A 17,198-nucleotide genomic window follows, 5' to 3' on the forward strand; every position below is an offset into this window, starting at 1 on the left:
TGACCCATATAGATTGATTCAAAATCATGTGGCTCCCTCTATCGTCCCTTTATGAAATATTTTATGCTGGCGCAAAATTTGCTGTATTAGCCTATTCTACCTTATAAACGCCAACTACGTGTGATTCAACTGCCGTTCAGGTTTACGCAGCTTTATTTAGTTTAAGGGACTCACATACAGAACTCTTTGAGCTCACAAAGCTGCCGAAATGGGTACAAGCTTTCTTAACTGCCTTATGAGCATTATGGGCAAGGGATGCAGATGCGTGGAAATCAGTGGTTTTTAAAGAAAGACATTTTTACACCAGAGATCGAGCTAATAATGTACCTGTTGCTTGGCACTAGCAGCGGACTTAAACCACGCACCCAAATCTTTCTTTATTTCTAAGCCTTTACTAAAACAACGGAGGTTGAAAATCACTCTTTGAATTGGTAAAGCAAAGAGTCCGTTCGTGTTAACCCATCTGGCTGTCAGGAATGTAACAGAAACGTGGCTTGCTTACACATATCTGTGGTGAAGTCGTAGTTTCCCATTCTAAAAAACTGGGACACCAAAACAAGCATGCTTATTGTATAACGCTTGTTGCTTTTCAGAAAGAATGAAAGCTATACCAACTGGCAACTAAATATATCGCGTGTACGAGCCTATGTCAGCTATCGAACGCGCAGCTTGGAAGTGGCGTGCCTGCATCACGGCAGGACACTTCGACGTGAAAAAACAGCAATAGCCGAGTGATGCAATGGTGATAACAGAGCTTGCGAATGGAAATATTATTTTTCGTTAAAAGAGTTTGGGCAGTTTTTGTATTTTAGATTAATAAGTATGTCGAGCAAAATGTTAAATCCTCGAATGTTTGAGCACCTCAGTGGCTCAAAGCTTATCGTTTAAAGTAACAACCATTTTCACAAAAGTAAATCGGCGTGCTTTGCCTACGATCCTGACCGATGCAGCGCATAACCTGTGCTGGATAAAAGCAAAATTTAGAAGAATACCCATAAAGCATCTTTCATAGGGATAATGCTAATTCTGAGCATAAAAGTGCCTCGTCATATAAGCTTGATTTTATTAGATTATCATCCGTGTAGCTCTTCGGAAAATTTCCTTAGTGAAGTAAATTCGATTTCTTATATACTATAAATGTACTTATATACTAATATCTTAAAGTATGGATTCAGTCTTATAGATAGGTATGTTAAAATAAAAATGTAATAGTCTGTGGAACCTACTGAATACCCAACTGCGGCTTCATCTAAGCACATTCTTATAAATTTCATATTATCGTAATTAAATAAACTGCATGTCTAGGGATGCCATTTGTTCGCTAGATATTTAAATATTAATATATAAAACATTGGATATTTCAAAAACTACACATGAGCCGTATGTAGCAGACGTACTAGCGTATTTAATGCCTCGAAATCTAGGTAGATGATGTTATCGGCCTTTTGGACTCTAAAGCCGACAAAATCTTATTGCATAGTTTTTTCGGTGGGTGTGGCTTCTAATATTGAGCTAACAAAAAACAAGTGAGTGAACGTTCCATTCATTTTCGATTACGTTTTATGCGTATCCCATAAAAAAATAAGTCCCTTTATTTCTGATTTCTTCTTTAGGATTCCGTCATACTGATTTGTCATTCGCAATGTGCTGCAAATGTGTGCCGAAACGAAAATAATTTTTTACCGCCCAAACCTCTCAACCGTTCTCCGTTCATAAATAAAGGACAAAGGTGAAGAAACCGAGTCTTATTGCATGTCCAAATATAAAGACCTAAAAGGACTCGTGAAGGCAAATTCGCGGAAGTTGATATAAGTAGATATAGGGGTTTACAAGCCTGGAGTTTTACTATAGGTCCTTAATTTTTGGCCGGCTTTCGGCGTAATGTTCGCATTAAGTTCTGGCTCTAAAGGTCGCTGGAGTTTGCTTGTGATACCAGCCTTGCTACCGTCGCAGCCATCACTGGAGCTGTGACTATGTTAAACCCTACGTGGATAACAGTGAACTACTTAAATTGCCATGTTATAAGTAGGTCCGCGTTGCATAGCCTCCACCATAAACTCTGAATCATCAACTTCGTAAGTTGTGTATGTATATCCGACGCAAGAATCAGTGTTTCAGATACTGTACTTTTCAATATACCCACGCGATTTCATTAGGAAATTTAGCACCCTAATTTGCCCAAAGTTATTTATATTCTATAATCGGACAATTGAAATTAAAAATATATAATTAACGCAAAACGAAACGATGTGTGTTAAGGTATTACAAGCGAATCCGGGGGACTTCGAAATTGAATAATTTCTGCACTAGTTAGGCTGTAATGCTGATTTTATAATATGCATTAAAGGCATTCGTTTTAATTTTTTACACGCTTGTTTTTATAGAATCATGTACCTACCATTCGCGTTTTCATATGTAATTTATCTATCTGTAACTTCTCGAAGTAAATCGATAGTGGAATATGCTTGCTTACCAATTGCCTTTTTTAGGTCGTGAAATGGTTCATAATCACATGGACTTAGGTCTAAAGTACAAGCGGATTGAAGACGACGTTGAATGTTTCTTCACTCAATCCAGAAAGTAATTAATTTCATGGAAATGAGGTCGTGCGTTTTTATTATGTAACTAGGCTGCGTGCTTTCAATTGCATGCCAACATTCTATAAGTCTCTTGAGAAATATGAAATAACGCGCTGTATTCACCATTTCATCACATACTGGCACACACGACTAATATCACATACTGGCAGATTCATTTGATATCTATTGTAAATACTACCATCACCTTATATCCGAATTTATTTCGTCATCAAATTCGATTCCTCTCTAGGACGACACAGTTCTCGTGCATGGTTCGTCTCCGGCTTGCGGCAGAGATTAAATATATTGCCTCATCTATGGCGACCGTGTGCCTAAGACAAGTTTTTTTTTATTAAAGTTCCGCAAATCACACAGGGAGTACACTGCGCGCATTGTCAACTGATCTGGAGTCAATTTGCGGGAAACATATTTCTCATGCGGTTTCAACATTTTCAGTACTTAATTCTAATTCAGTAATCATAATTCATTAAAAAAAAATTAGCATTTGTAACTTTGTAACGCATTGCATATGTAATGCCAGTTTTCACAGCAACTGCGGCAACGTTTTCCTGTCCTTGGATTTCTACATCTGGTCCTTAAATGGTCGTCAACACTCCAATCTCTGTTTTTAAAACGCTCATCTACATATTGTGTTTTTGCTTAAGGCTTACTTGCCTAAAGTTTTCACCAATCTTCAATGAATTTCCGCAGCTCTCTGGCCTTCGTCGAACTAAAAGATTAAAAAAAGAAAAGAAAGACAGACTAAAAGACGTTTTTATCTTCTGAATTCATCTCACCTTGAGTAAACCCAGCTGTTTTTCAGCAGAAGACTAGAGTATTGATAGTAGTTCAAAGGTAACTCAGTTTCAAAATCCGCCGGATACGCTTGTAACATTTCTATATTTCGAATTCATTCCATAAGTCGGCTGGCCTCCAGCATGAAACGAAATTTGTTTATGCTTGAGTTGGAATTTAAACCATAACATATTCCTAAGCCTTATGATCAAATGCATTATTCTCTAAGCTATCACGGGAATGGTTGTACTAATCTGGTAGGATAAATCTGTTTGGTAGCTTAGTGGGTAAGGTTTTTGCCTGCTTGTCTCAGAGACACGCTGTAGTCTCGAGTTGGAAAACTCGAAATATAAAAGATAAATGTAGACGGTGTGCCTTCTGTAAAATAATTAAGTTGTGCTTCATTTGAACTATTATTTTTTTTACATTTCATTCGGTACAAATAAAAACGAAAATAACCCGGTACTATATTATTTCCATTGACCTGGCTTAATTTTGGTTTTGAATGAAGGTAACTCACCCGAGACTAACGATTACCACGGTGTGGTTTATAGATAAATAGCGTGCATTATTTGTGAGAAACCAACTGTTTACCATCTGAAGTTCCCTGTTGTTTAAAAGCCCATATTTGAAAATTAACACTTACGGCCAAACCCTACACAGATAATCACGGTTATCTAAGATTGGCCCATAAGTAGCGGGCAAAACTTTGATTACATATTTCGATTTTTTTTAATTAAAAGGCGCTAGTTTGGTTCAAAGATCCAACTTCATTTTTAGACATTGAATCTATCTTTTCTACAGCTGAATACAATACAAATATGTATTTATTCACAGAGTTGCAATTTACACAACGTTTACATTTTCATGAAAATAATGGTAAACAATTTCGTAATTCTTATATGTTTTTGTATAATTATCCAATTGGCATCTTATTTAGAAGCTTCAGAATTACTCTCATCTACTATTTAAGGGAGCAAGTAACTCCACAGTGGAAGTAAACAGCATACGAGAGCATGTCTACCAGATCGGCCAACAACGAAGGGAATTTCAAGCGTATTATATACATATCTATTTTATATATACATGTATAAAAAAATACATATTTTTTTTTAAATATTAGTAGGGTATTAGATATATTTACTGTACGTGAATGATCGTAAATCGATGTAAGAGAAGATCGCTGTTACAACATGTTTAATATTTTAAAATGGTACGAAAAATTGATGTATTGTGTATTGTTTTCTAAATCTTTCGCACCGAGATAAAGTTAAAAAAAGCACTAGCTGCCAGCTGAAGTGAAAGGTAAATATCATTGTATTAGTTGTTTTTATAAGTTTCCGCATTGGTGTTATTGTTATCTGTCTATTTTTGACTCTAAACACTTTGAATAATAATAATATTTGTTCAAAAATAACATGGTTTGTCTCAGCATTTACCTTGCTTTATCTGTGTTTACCTTCATCCGTCGAACGCGACGGCCATCATAAGGAAAACATTGATGCTATTGCAGAGCAAGATGTGCTAGGACTTGGACCAGTGACCCGCTGGAAGCAGTGTAGTCTTTTTGCCGCGACGGAAATAGAGAAACAAACCAATTGAATTAAGCTAAATTAAAATACACAAACAATTATAGTCTTAATTCGACTATTTGGACTATAGCGGTCAGTAGCCGGTCTATAGAAGTATCGATAGATTATAGAATTAATAATGTTCTTATAGAAAATACATAGAAATGTATTTGTAATGATTTACCGTTATTCTTTGTGACTCATTAATATGAGAAATGCGTTCTTTTAGTATACGATGTAGCGTAGTATTTTAATTTTGTACGATTAGTTGGTACATAAATAGTCATTTTACTTGCTTTATTATTTTTATTTATGCTTATGTATTTTATAGCTTTTAATATGGTCTAATATATAAATGTAGCAGTATTTTAAATAACAGTTAAAGTAACAATTATAGGAATGTAATATGTCACAATATTAACTATGTCAAAAACGCATGCGTGAGGTTCTGTAAAGTCATATTATTTCGTTTATATCATTGCGCAAGCGTCAGCTTGGAAAAAGCAAGAGGTATCACATCTCCTGTTGTTGTCCACAATGACGAAGAAGAATGCAAACAGTGAAGCAAGGCAGGTTCTCAATAAAAAAAATTCGGTAATCCAGGTAAGTAATATTGAGTATTTGTACCTGCGACGGCTTGTGGGTAACAAATTTTTTTGACAGGTAGCATTGAATATTAAATAGAATAATATCTATGTTATCTTGTTCATTCAGCTCGTTGCGAGTAGAGATATCCAATAGTCCCTATGTAATCCGCGAGACTGGGCAATTTTAAACTGATTAATCCTACAATTTATAAAGGAGAGCTGGATCAAACCCACCCATAGTACATATGTTATATATATGTGTAGGTACATAAGTAGGACACGTTCTTTGAGTCGGCTGGAAGGCAGTTTATTTCAGCTGCCTCTGATTCTTTTTTATGATTAGCAATTCCGAAGCGGCTTTTTCGCACAACTTCGTCGTGGATTTTGAAAAGAACGTTACGAAACCAATCAGTGCATTCATGGAAACTTTTTCCCGTTCCGCCAATATCTTCAGAAAGCGCCTGAAACAAACATATGTATTTTGAAATTTTAAATTAAATATAAAAAATGCAACTTTATGGCAGGTGATGGATGCCGAACTGTTATTAACTGAATTTATAATCGCACTCTATGATCGTTGTTTTGTGTCTCTACAACATTGCCTTGTTTCCCCTCTAGACATCCAGTCAATGGAAATAATCTATAATTGGCCAAATACTTAATAAAATTTCCCTTTACTTAACTCTCCCGTAATTTGCTTTCTTGTTATTAAAGTTCATGAAGATTTCTGCCGTGGAAGTGAAATCTTTGTTCCATTTTTTGGAAAGGAAGGGTCGAATGACCTTATAGATGCCTTAACTAAGATTGTAGGGTTCGTTAATATAGTGCGTGCTTTTGAAGCGGGCCGGTACTCCATTTTATGCCTTTATTATCGCCTATACAATTTCATAAGATTAATGTTTATAACGTCAATTGCTACGATTCTTTATGTATCCATCTGAATCATCATAGAGTCGCAATTATGTTTTAGCCATAGTAATGTGGAGTTTGAATAACATGAGAGACGCTCTTTTTACCATGCCCACGAAATATCATTATCACCACTTAACTATGCATGATCTATGGTACCTCTGGCCGATTTGCGTACGTTTCTTGCCCAAAAAAAGAGTTCTTACCTACGATGACCCTACAATAATCCGTTATTCGTCTATATTCGCTTGAGCATGTTAGGTAACTATTAACAAAGTAAACAGGTATACTGATTCACCTTAAGATAGTACATCCGCTTCATCATCATCATGGCGTGAGATAATTTCAATCCTGTCAGATCAAATACGATGCGCAGACGATAGGTTTGCACTGCGATCACACCATAAGTGGAAATATTTAGCATGTCTGAGATTTCACCGAAATCTATATCGTAGTTCCTGAAAGCAATGGAAGATATTGCTTACATTTTATTTGTACCCAGCACATTTCAACAACAGGCATTTCATCGCAAAACTATTGCTTTTTATCCGCAAAACGTGAGGGCATTAGTATTAATAGAAAGACCTACACAAGTTCATATTCACATCTAAAAGAGACGATGGTCAGAGTTCCATCCAGCGGGTTCTTTTCTTTCATCATAAAGACAAGTAGTGAATCCAAAACGTAAGGGTAATCTTTGGGTTCTTTTTCCCATGGCAGAATCAATTCAGGATTGTACGATCGCATTTGAATTACATATACAGAAGGTGATATATTTGAATCTCCTTTATCCTTAACACTTTTTCTAAATTAAAGTTAGTTCCACAGTTATAGCTAAGCATTTTGCTATCTATGATTAGCCACGGAATGAGTTTTGTGGGTTTGCGACTAATGAGACCACTGATTGCTATCTTCGAGAAAAAATATTAAGCTTTTAAGTAATCTGTCTCTCGGCTTATATGCTCAACGTGCCGCAACGTGCAGAGGTCCACTGCTCATAGGCATCTTTGTTCTAGATTTTGCACCGGTTGTAAGTAAGTATTTGAACCTTCGTCAAGCTCTAATTTTGCTGTCACTAATACTAATGATGGCGACTTTTTTAATTTTATATAGACAAGCTGTGTATGTGAAATGTTAGCTATATTTATAAGCTTAATTTCACAGGGTAATTGTGTAACCTGTGTATATGTATGTAACTACGTAAGTCCGCAGTCGCCTCCTGCGCTGGTTCCCAAAAATTATACGTTTAACGACGACCGATTTTTTCGGTAGATATTTTCCATGATTTGTGTGATCTACCGAAGCGTAGTGATGACCTAGGTTCCACCGCACAGGATTTATAATACAATACGCACGAGCCGTAGAATTAATACGAATAGTAACAATAATAAGGCAATATGTTTTATCATAATGTTAAGTGTCCAGAATACTATAGAACACCTAAAACCGCAAGTTCTATTATGTTAGCTAGTGCTATATCACGTTAGTTAAGGATATCCATAGTGTTCCGGTATTCAACGAAAGTAAGTTAAAGACAAATAATCCGCTAAAAGATGGATGACGTACCTAAAGGAAAGTTGTTTTGCACTAACACGAAATTTTCATCTGCTATAACTACACTGAGCAGATTTTTCCTATTAATAAATATTCCGACTTACGTTAATTGTGAGCTAAATCTATACGGTAATAATAATAGCAGCCTTTCATTTACACCAATATGTATTGCATCTGTTAGATTAATACTTATCTGACTAAAATATTAATAGGATAAGTTTTATGAGATGTTTCATTATACAATGGAACAACTAGCGCTTGTACGTATACACCGGCGTGATTGACCGTTATATTAAGATTTTATCAATGGATCAATGCCCTTTCTGCATATACCTTCATGCGTCATTGCTATTTATGCACTAAATGGCTCCAGGGCTGTCCTGTTGTAAAATTAGCCTGTTGATGACATGACACTATGAAACACAAACACAAAACATGACTAACTCATTGTTTTTTTTATCACTTAAACTAGTCAGCCCATCTAGCCATTCTTAACACGTAACGTAAAAAACGATAAAAAGCAGAAGCTAACCGGCCACAAACCTATTTAAAAAAACGGGCTGAAACCAAAGAACGTGAAAGATTTTAATAAATCTTCGCTTGTTACACCCTTTTCATTTTCAAAAATATTGATAAAATCATCGTCTGTTTTTCTTAATTGTCTTAAATTACAAAATTTCCGATTTTTTATTTAATTTCTGAATGTTAAGCTTTTGGCCTAACTGAGATTTGCTTTAAAATATGTCGAACTTGTTCACCCCAAGTTACCGGCATTTGAAATATCTTTGAACGTTTAAAATTTTATAATTAAGGGCAACTATAGTTCTGATTAGCTATTATGCGCACAAATGTATGGTTCGCATCTATAAAGTTCTAGCTACACCACTTGGTGGTCTAGTATATATTTCCCTCACTGTTTATTCCATCGTTCGACCTTTTAGAGACTTTACTTTCGAAGAAAAGTCAGTGTACTTGAATTTTAGTGAAATGAACTTACGGCTTAGTGTATTGTTATCATATTACTTAACTTGAAATAGTACAATCACATACAAGGAAGAATGAAGTATTAGTGAAACAAACCTGGTGAAACTTCCGGAAACAGTCGACAGCCTTCTTCATATTGAATCTTCGGGTACGAAGAAAAGGTAGGACGAAATTATTTTCCATCTGAAATTAAAATCAAACTATACGTTGCATCAATTTCAGACGAGTTTAAAAACATTACGACCAATAGTCCACACTCAACATATATCGAAAAACCTAATATACAAGGATTATATCCGCACATAAATAAAAGGTTGAGTAAGCTTTATTTTACAAGAACCAGGAAGGACTCTATGTAACGTGACTGTGAAGTCTGTTACATTCTTATCGGGAAATCGGCGGACCTGTTACTCACACCGAGAGTTGCCAACGTAAATTAGAGAGAACAAAGGTGATAAGATTAAAAAGATAAGGTTTCTGATAATACGTAGACCGATGTTCTCATAATGACATGTCGTATTAAGAACGTCGTGGTTTAAAATCGTCAGATATCAAGACCACTTGTTCTACAAGTAAATACTACAGTCATTATTAATATTTAATACATTAAATCCTCCCAGCAATAAACAACAACCACAGCTTTCTAGTCACATTGAGTATGTATTGAATCTGAACACACCTAGCAAAACCAGAACAGAATTATCAAATTGAAAGTCACCTTAACTACATAAGGATCGCATCATAAACGATCTCGTCATATAGTGATACCTGCCTGTTAGACACACCCGAATATTACCGCCTATAAAACAAAGAACACTCGTTGGTTTAAGCAGCTTTGAAGTAGAGAAAATAAGATAATTTGGCAGATTTTCTATTAACTGAGCCATAACTTAAGCGTAATAAACTCAAGCTTACACCCGTTTTCAGGTGTCAGTTTGGCAAATACAGATAATACACAGCCACAGTATCAGCCTAAAGAAGGTTTCTGTGTGGTACCCGAAACAGTGATTGCTACACATAATGGAACCACAAGAACTGTAGGATTCGTGAATGCCGTTCTATGGCATTGTGTTCTGTGGATGCCATGAATTAGAAATCTTGTCATAAAATGGCGTTTCTTTGCATAATTATGGACTGTGGCTGATTCACGCCTATACGATGTGAAAACACGTTTATTTAATGCCATTGAAGCGAATTTTATTGATGCAAGTATTGATCCTGAAGTCGGGCACGATCTCTTATTGAAAATGTGAAGCTGCTAACCAGATACCTCAGTTAAACATTATTGCTGCATTCCTTAAGGCGTTAATTTCAAGTGTAGATTTTTCGTGACATTACTGATGGTGATTGCTATCTGTTGTAGTGACCGCAATTTAGGAGACGAATGATTGGCATGGAAAAACAGGTCTACATAAGCAGTCAAGGCAAGTGCTTGCTGCATATTAGGAACGAATTTATAATACCAAGTTGTATATAACTTTTTTGCAGAAACCGTTTGTCTAATGATACTGTCGTCAATTGTTATGAATTAAATTGAGTATTGGATCAGAAATGCCGGCATTCGAAAGTGTTAGATGTCTCACGAAATTTCCTAAAGACAACGTGTAGGTACAGAGAGTATCTCTGGCATGCCCTTTACTGTTGTTAGCACTGTTCTACAATGTATGGTATGAATACACCGAGATGGCATCAGTGTTGTTCTAAATAAAATCATCTTTGTAGATGGTAAAAAATAAGCAGCTACCTATGTTTTGTCTAAAAAAGACTTCTGATAACAAGAGGTTTTTAGTGCAACTGCTCTTTGATTCTTATTACAACGGTTAGGATACCTTTGAATTTTCTTTTTTAAGCACTTTTCCTAATAAGCGGCTAAGCCGATTGAATCCCCCCTTTCCGGGAAGCACCCTTAAGCCTAATTGTTTCTAGATGGCGAATAGCAGTTACATTAGTTAGACCTAAATCAAAAAACATTACGTAGATTTTTCTTTGATATCTCTTTGCATTCCACAACGTGGCTAATATATTGCGATCATACGCCTTTTGCTCGTGTTCGCATTCTTACCAATGAAACATTAGAGAAGATAGACTCGCACATGCGTTGTGATCATGCTACCTAGAAAAAAATCAATCTTCATTTGCTACGAAAGTCAAACAAACTGGGCCGAAATGATGATTACCTCAATCATAATAAGATCAATTTTTGAACCAAATAAAAATACTATCGAATTTATTTTTTATTGCAAAAACTTGATAAAAACATACCCATTCTTCACAGATTCTTAATTTGCCGTTGATTCTTTGCCTGAGGCTACTTATATTGTTAGTAGAGTTTGCCACTCTTTTTGGAGATCCCAGATCTAGACCTATGGCGATTGAAACATTGCACGAATGATGTTCTTGAAACGCTTAAAAACTCCTAGCTCCATGGATATCCCAGGCAAATGGAAAATCAGCACGTAAGCGTCTATGGTTATAAAGAAAAATATCCCTGCGATCTCAAAGCTAAAAAGCGATGGAAGGCTTATGGTGACCCTAGCGCGAACGCACGCGAAGAAATCATCAAAAAATAACCATCGGGAGGAGGGGGGTCAGCCATATTTAAAAGGTAAATAAGGGGAGAAAAACATACTTGCCGCAGGTACTGACAGACCATTAATGACAGTACCATATTAAAAAATAGGGAAGGTTCTTTTAAACAATACGCGTTCTGTGATGGCTAGGAAGATATATGAATGAATACACAGCACTCAAAAACGTTAGATACAGGTTTGTGTCTGCATGCAATGAAGCGGGGTTTTTAACTTATCTTAAGGATTTCGTGAGGTATATATGTATCTTTAAGAAATATTGAAAGAATGGCTACAGATTTTCTAAAGAGATTACGAAAAAAAAACAGATTTTCGCACGACGTAGTGATGAGGCTTTCAGAAACAGGCAAAAATGCTAATGGGCCGGGTTCACACAGCAAAAGAGGTATCAATAAGCTTATTCGCTAAAGACCTAGCTCCTATGGCTAATAGCACGACCAAGGTGACCCCCCTTATTACCGGTGGTGTATGCCACTCTTTGTGGTACTAATTGACGAAGATTCGAGCTGCTTTAAATTAAAAAAAGTTAGTAGCAAGGACACCTCGATCGTCAATTGGAGTCGTAGTGCGACCTCTGTCACGGTAGCAGAAAACGGCAATTCAGCTAGGTCACGCCGTAAATACCAAACACTTGCTTACACCTGCGACATCAACGTGGATGAAGAACGCATAAATTACTTCATCAAAAGTTAACCAAATTAGGATGCATCAAATAACCAATTGACATCCCGACTATGGAAGATCGTGCAAGAGGTGACGGAAAGCATTTGATCCAGCCTGGTCCTCATCACTCCCACGAAACAAACTCCTGCGCTACGATCGAAACCGAGTAAATAGAGCCCAGATGAAATCACACTGAATCAACGTGCAGGTACATTACCATGACACTCAGGTCATATCTGGCACGCTACCCCATGGCTGAATGCCAATACTAAAAGCAGATCTTACTTGAAGCTTGAGCGTTTGTGGGAAAGGTGTTAAAGAAAAAGAATACATACTTTCTCTGAATAAATTTTAATTGATCTCTTTTTTTATCTTCCTTAATAATCGCTTTTATTCGCAAATCATTCGCTTTGTACCTATAAATGCTACGTCAAAACAGGTCTGAGCAAATTGTGCCAAAATGAAGCCACTAGCTGGACCTTCCCTAGTGTTGTTTCCAAATGAAACAGCTAAAAAAGCATCTATATATAGGTACATTTCTTAGTTGTTTTATTATTTGTAGGAGTCTATATATAGATTCTTTCCTAATATCGTTTTTCTCCATAATCACCTATTACTTTTAGCATTAGGAGAGCGTTATTACGTCACTTTTTTGCAACAAGATAACATAGAAATAAAGTAAAAATACATGAACTTGCATTATTTATTATAGACTTATACGATATGATTTCACTGTATCATTCGGAATTATTAAATTGCCTTCATCGTAGCCTCGTACCCACACCGTGTTTAAAAACATGAATATTTCAGAACCAAGACTAGACTAAATCGGCGGTAAAAGTGGGCGAAAACTGAGGTGAATCAAATAAGTAGGCTTCGGAGAGGAGCCCTGTACATGTCTATAAAAATAAAGGCCTAACACATATTATCTGCCCCGTATTACAATCGTTATATGGATTAAGTTTTATTTACATCCAGCGAACTTTAAGTAAGTATAACCAAAGGAAATCAATAAAGTCTGGCACATAATAGTTAGCTCTAGGGCTCTTTTCTTGCTACCTTTGCTGCCACTGCTAACTATGCACAAGCGGCGACTGCTGGTTCAAGTTTCAGCGTCGGAAAATGATTACTGAGGCATATTGCGGATATAATTGTGGATTATCTGCCATTTCGTGGCTCTGTTGGAAAAAACCCGGATATGTCGAGCAAGACCCGTTTAAAATACTATCTAACAATTTGAATAGCAGACGTAAAAAGAATCTCTTTGCCTATTCGCTGCCTTATTACGCTAGAAGAAGTGATTGAAAATCGATATTTTGATCTTGAAATTTTCCAAATTTTCACATGAGATTATTGTAAACTGACAGAACTTCAGTTTTGTAGCTACGACGAACAGAGCAGAGCGCTTGTTAGTTTGCTTACTGATACCTAATTAACGATGAGTCAGGGAATGCTTCTCGATTACTTTTCTCCTGTAGCATAACCAAACCAACTTTTATACTTAATTATTACGACTGGTGAACCATCTCCATTTCTAACACCAAAAATATTATATATAGAACTAAGGTGATACTAGTTAAATGAACTAGGAATATAGCGTAAGGTCACAGAGCTATCCGCTTAGTAATGAGATTGATTCACTAATATACTTAAAGCAGCATCCAAACATTTATTGAGATTCATCTACCTATTTAAGTTGGTTATGTATTGTGCGTAGTTGCTTCATTATAATAAAAAATATAGTAACCTTTATAAGTTAGAATCGAATATCGTTTTAGTAGTTAAATTCAGTATTCATGGTGTCAGTTTAATAAAGTAGATGTTTTGGGTTAATTCTAACCTTCGTTTTACATGAACAAGTCGCCCTTCTTTGTTAGAGGTCGAAAAAAAAGTTTTAATAGAAAGTTTCGTTGAAACAAATATCTTTAATTTTACAGGTGTCTTTAAAAGTTTTCACCACCGATAGCTTACAGGGTCTCATATTTTTAAAACGCATTTACATCCTCAACTTTAACAGTCAGATATTAACAAAACCTTCTTTGTGTCCTAAAACACCGCTGTTGTAGATCAAGGATCCCACCATTAGCATTGCACCAAATTGCCTTTTTATGCTTCGGTCTGCTAGTTTCATTATAAGAAAACAATAGTTGTATATAGTTGCTTATAGCACGTTACATAATTAAAATATTTATGAAATTTAGTCTAGCATAGTAAAAGGGTATAGGTGTTCACCAGTGGTTTAAAATTCAGATCTTTATCAAGGAACTGGGTCGTGATCATCTACTTAAACTCTTCGAGTCTTTCGCCCCTGATCTCCGGAATATCATCTAGCTCTTTAAGAGCTTTGCCTTCCCAGGCCATGATGCGCGATCCAAATAATCCGCGAAGCCGATCATCTTCGCTAGGCACTGTAAAGTACTTTATGTAGAAATAAAAATCAAATTCTCTCGTCATCTACTCAGTTTGTAACTAAACAATTATATTTAGTTATTTATTTTAATGAAGTGGACAAAGGCTGTCATTTTTATCGTTACTATTATAATTACCTACAGTAATTTAACATGGCATTCCATTTTCTAACAAAAGCTGATGACCGCATTGCCGCATATCTAAGAAGAGTGCTTTATTTATGTATTTTGTTTGTTGTCACAATTTGTATTATTAATGTGTCATTAATACCAAGATTTAAATGCAATTTTGTGGATCATATGGCAAAACATGTCAATATAGTACGGTGATCAGGTGTTTAGATCAACCCCGTGAGCTCTGACGACACGTCTTGCAGTTATATACAAAAAGACATATTTCAAGGAGAACTACAACAAGATCAAATACGTGAGAACTACAGAAAATACCTTTATGAAGAATAGATTCAACAAGAAGAAGAATAGAGACCTTAATTTAACAGACCCTCCTCATTGGTTAGGATTTTCATATCAGGTTGGCACATAGTTAAATACTCTTGCTATTCCCAGCAAATAAATGCAACAATGACTACGAGGTATTCAAAAATTTGCGCATTAGTAAGTACTCTAGTTTATAACAAATTCAGGCTGTGGCTATACTGGTAATGATGCACTTTGGCTGCATATATGGACAGCGGGTGGCCAATCAATTTAAATTACCCGACTTTTTGTGCGTTGTTCCGACAGGCGCAATCTGTTAATATTAGCTAGATGTGTTATCCATTATATTAGTGTAAAGAGCATTAATTCCATTTCTATTTTGAAAGTAAAAAAACTGTATTGAAATAAGAACAGCTATGGTCATTAAATCACTAAATCATTCATTTCACATAATCATCACTAAATATCATTAGGCCGTCGAAAAGCATCAACGTATAATGCATATTACAGTTCTCAACAGTTCGAAATCTTAAATTATTTAGGTGTCGAATGATACTAGACGTTGCAACTGTAGATCTTCTGTGAAATATTGAAGTATTATACGTAATCAACTTCAAAAAATCCGATTTACCATCGCCTGTTTGCCCCAGTAACTAAAAAAACGTTCAACGTTTTTCAAATATTTGAAATCAGGTTCTTCGCTGGCCTAGATTTTTCGAATCTGGACCTTAGAAGCCGAAGCCGTAAGATGCAGTTTGATACCTTGACGTTTTTCTCCTGTAACTGTCTGAAGAATTCACGACAAGGCTGGAACGGTTATATTTGATCCTGAATGTGGGATGTCGGTTTACACTTATAGTTGTAATGGGTTTTCGGTTATTGCCATTTATATGTCTTCAATAAAGATTGGCCTTTCTAAGGATCTTCTAATAACTTCGGTTACTAGTATTTTTCAACGTTTATTAACAGCGTTCTTTTCGTTGTAGCAGATGCGTTTACACACTGTGTACAAGTGCTACACGCACTTACATTTTCCTCAATATTTCGCAAACGAATACCCTTCCATCAGCGTAAACATCATCGGACTCCATTCACGTAAAGTACTCCATTCACGAAACGGTTATTTACGCAGTTTTACAGACATTTTCGCCTATTGTATAGGCATCGGAGTTAAGAGGGTTCAGAGTTTACAAAAAAAAGTTGCTGCACATAATTCAATTCAACACCAAACTACTCTAGGATGCCGATTTAAAAACACTATGCGCTAGTACATGCATAGGGCTTTGGTATACCATTCCGACAGCTCCACAATATTTAATAGCAGGTCATGTTTTAGTACGAAGCAGCTTTTTATGCACCAAATGAACGTAGAATGAATACGCTTTATGCCAACATTATGTTAGACGAAGCCCAGGACGTGTTTTAAAATATATGAGCCTACGAAAGATCAAACACAAGGCTTGATAATGATAGGGAGGCGCCATGTTCGCTGCATTAGGTATATAGTAACTGGACGCACATGTGTAGGTATATATGTCTCTGTATTTCGAGTTTTACGTCCAATATTGCCGTTAGGCATTCCATTAGACAGCTGGCTCCGTTACGAAACAAAGAGCGTCTATGTCGGGGTTCGAACCTTGACCACAACATGTGCTCAAGATTAGGAGTTAACTATGTTACCCACTGAACTGTCACAAATACAGATATGTGCTTTGGAATCAGAGCTCCCTGTAATGGGAACGCATTGTGATTTACGTTTGTGGTCCAGGCATAGACAACCTTCATTTCGCAATCCATCAGGCGGCTGGGAGTCAGCCATTTGATGGATTGTCTAACGCCGGTACCGGCCCTAGAGGTTGAGATATAGAGGCATTAAAGCTGATGTCAGACACGCTTGACCCATATACATTTACGTCTCTTTCGTAGACAAGAAGTAGGGCTACAGAGATAATAGTTATTCATACTGTCTGTGACATGTAATGCAACACATGAGAATAAATTGTCCCTAGAAGTATGTAGCTAATAGCTAAAATTACTTCAACTACTGTATATATTTTATTAGTTTAAATATAATTAGTTACTCAGTATAAGCTCAATAATTGCTCAGTATAAGCAGATTGAT

The 17,198-nt window shown here is 36.1% G+C and overlaps 1 pseudogene; it reads right to left on the reverse strand.

The window, feature by feature from the left end:
- Window positions 1-6,240: 6,240 nt before the first annotated feature.
- On the reverse strand, window positions 6,241-9,339 carry LOC147758091 (alpha-tocopherol transfer protein-like; annotated as a pseudogene).
- Between the last annotated feature and the right edge of the window lie 7,859 nt (window positions 9,340-17,198).

The sequence above is a fragment of the Varroa destructor genome, unplaced genomic scaffold (assembly GCF_002443255.2).
Source record: "Varroa destructor unplaced genomic scaffold, Vdes_3.0 BEIS01000002.1, whole genome shotgun sequence".
NCBI lineage: Eukaryota > Metazoa > Arthropoda > Arachnida > Mesostigmata > Varroidae > Varroa > Varroa destructor.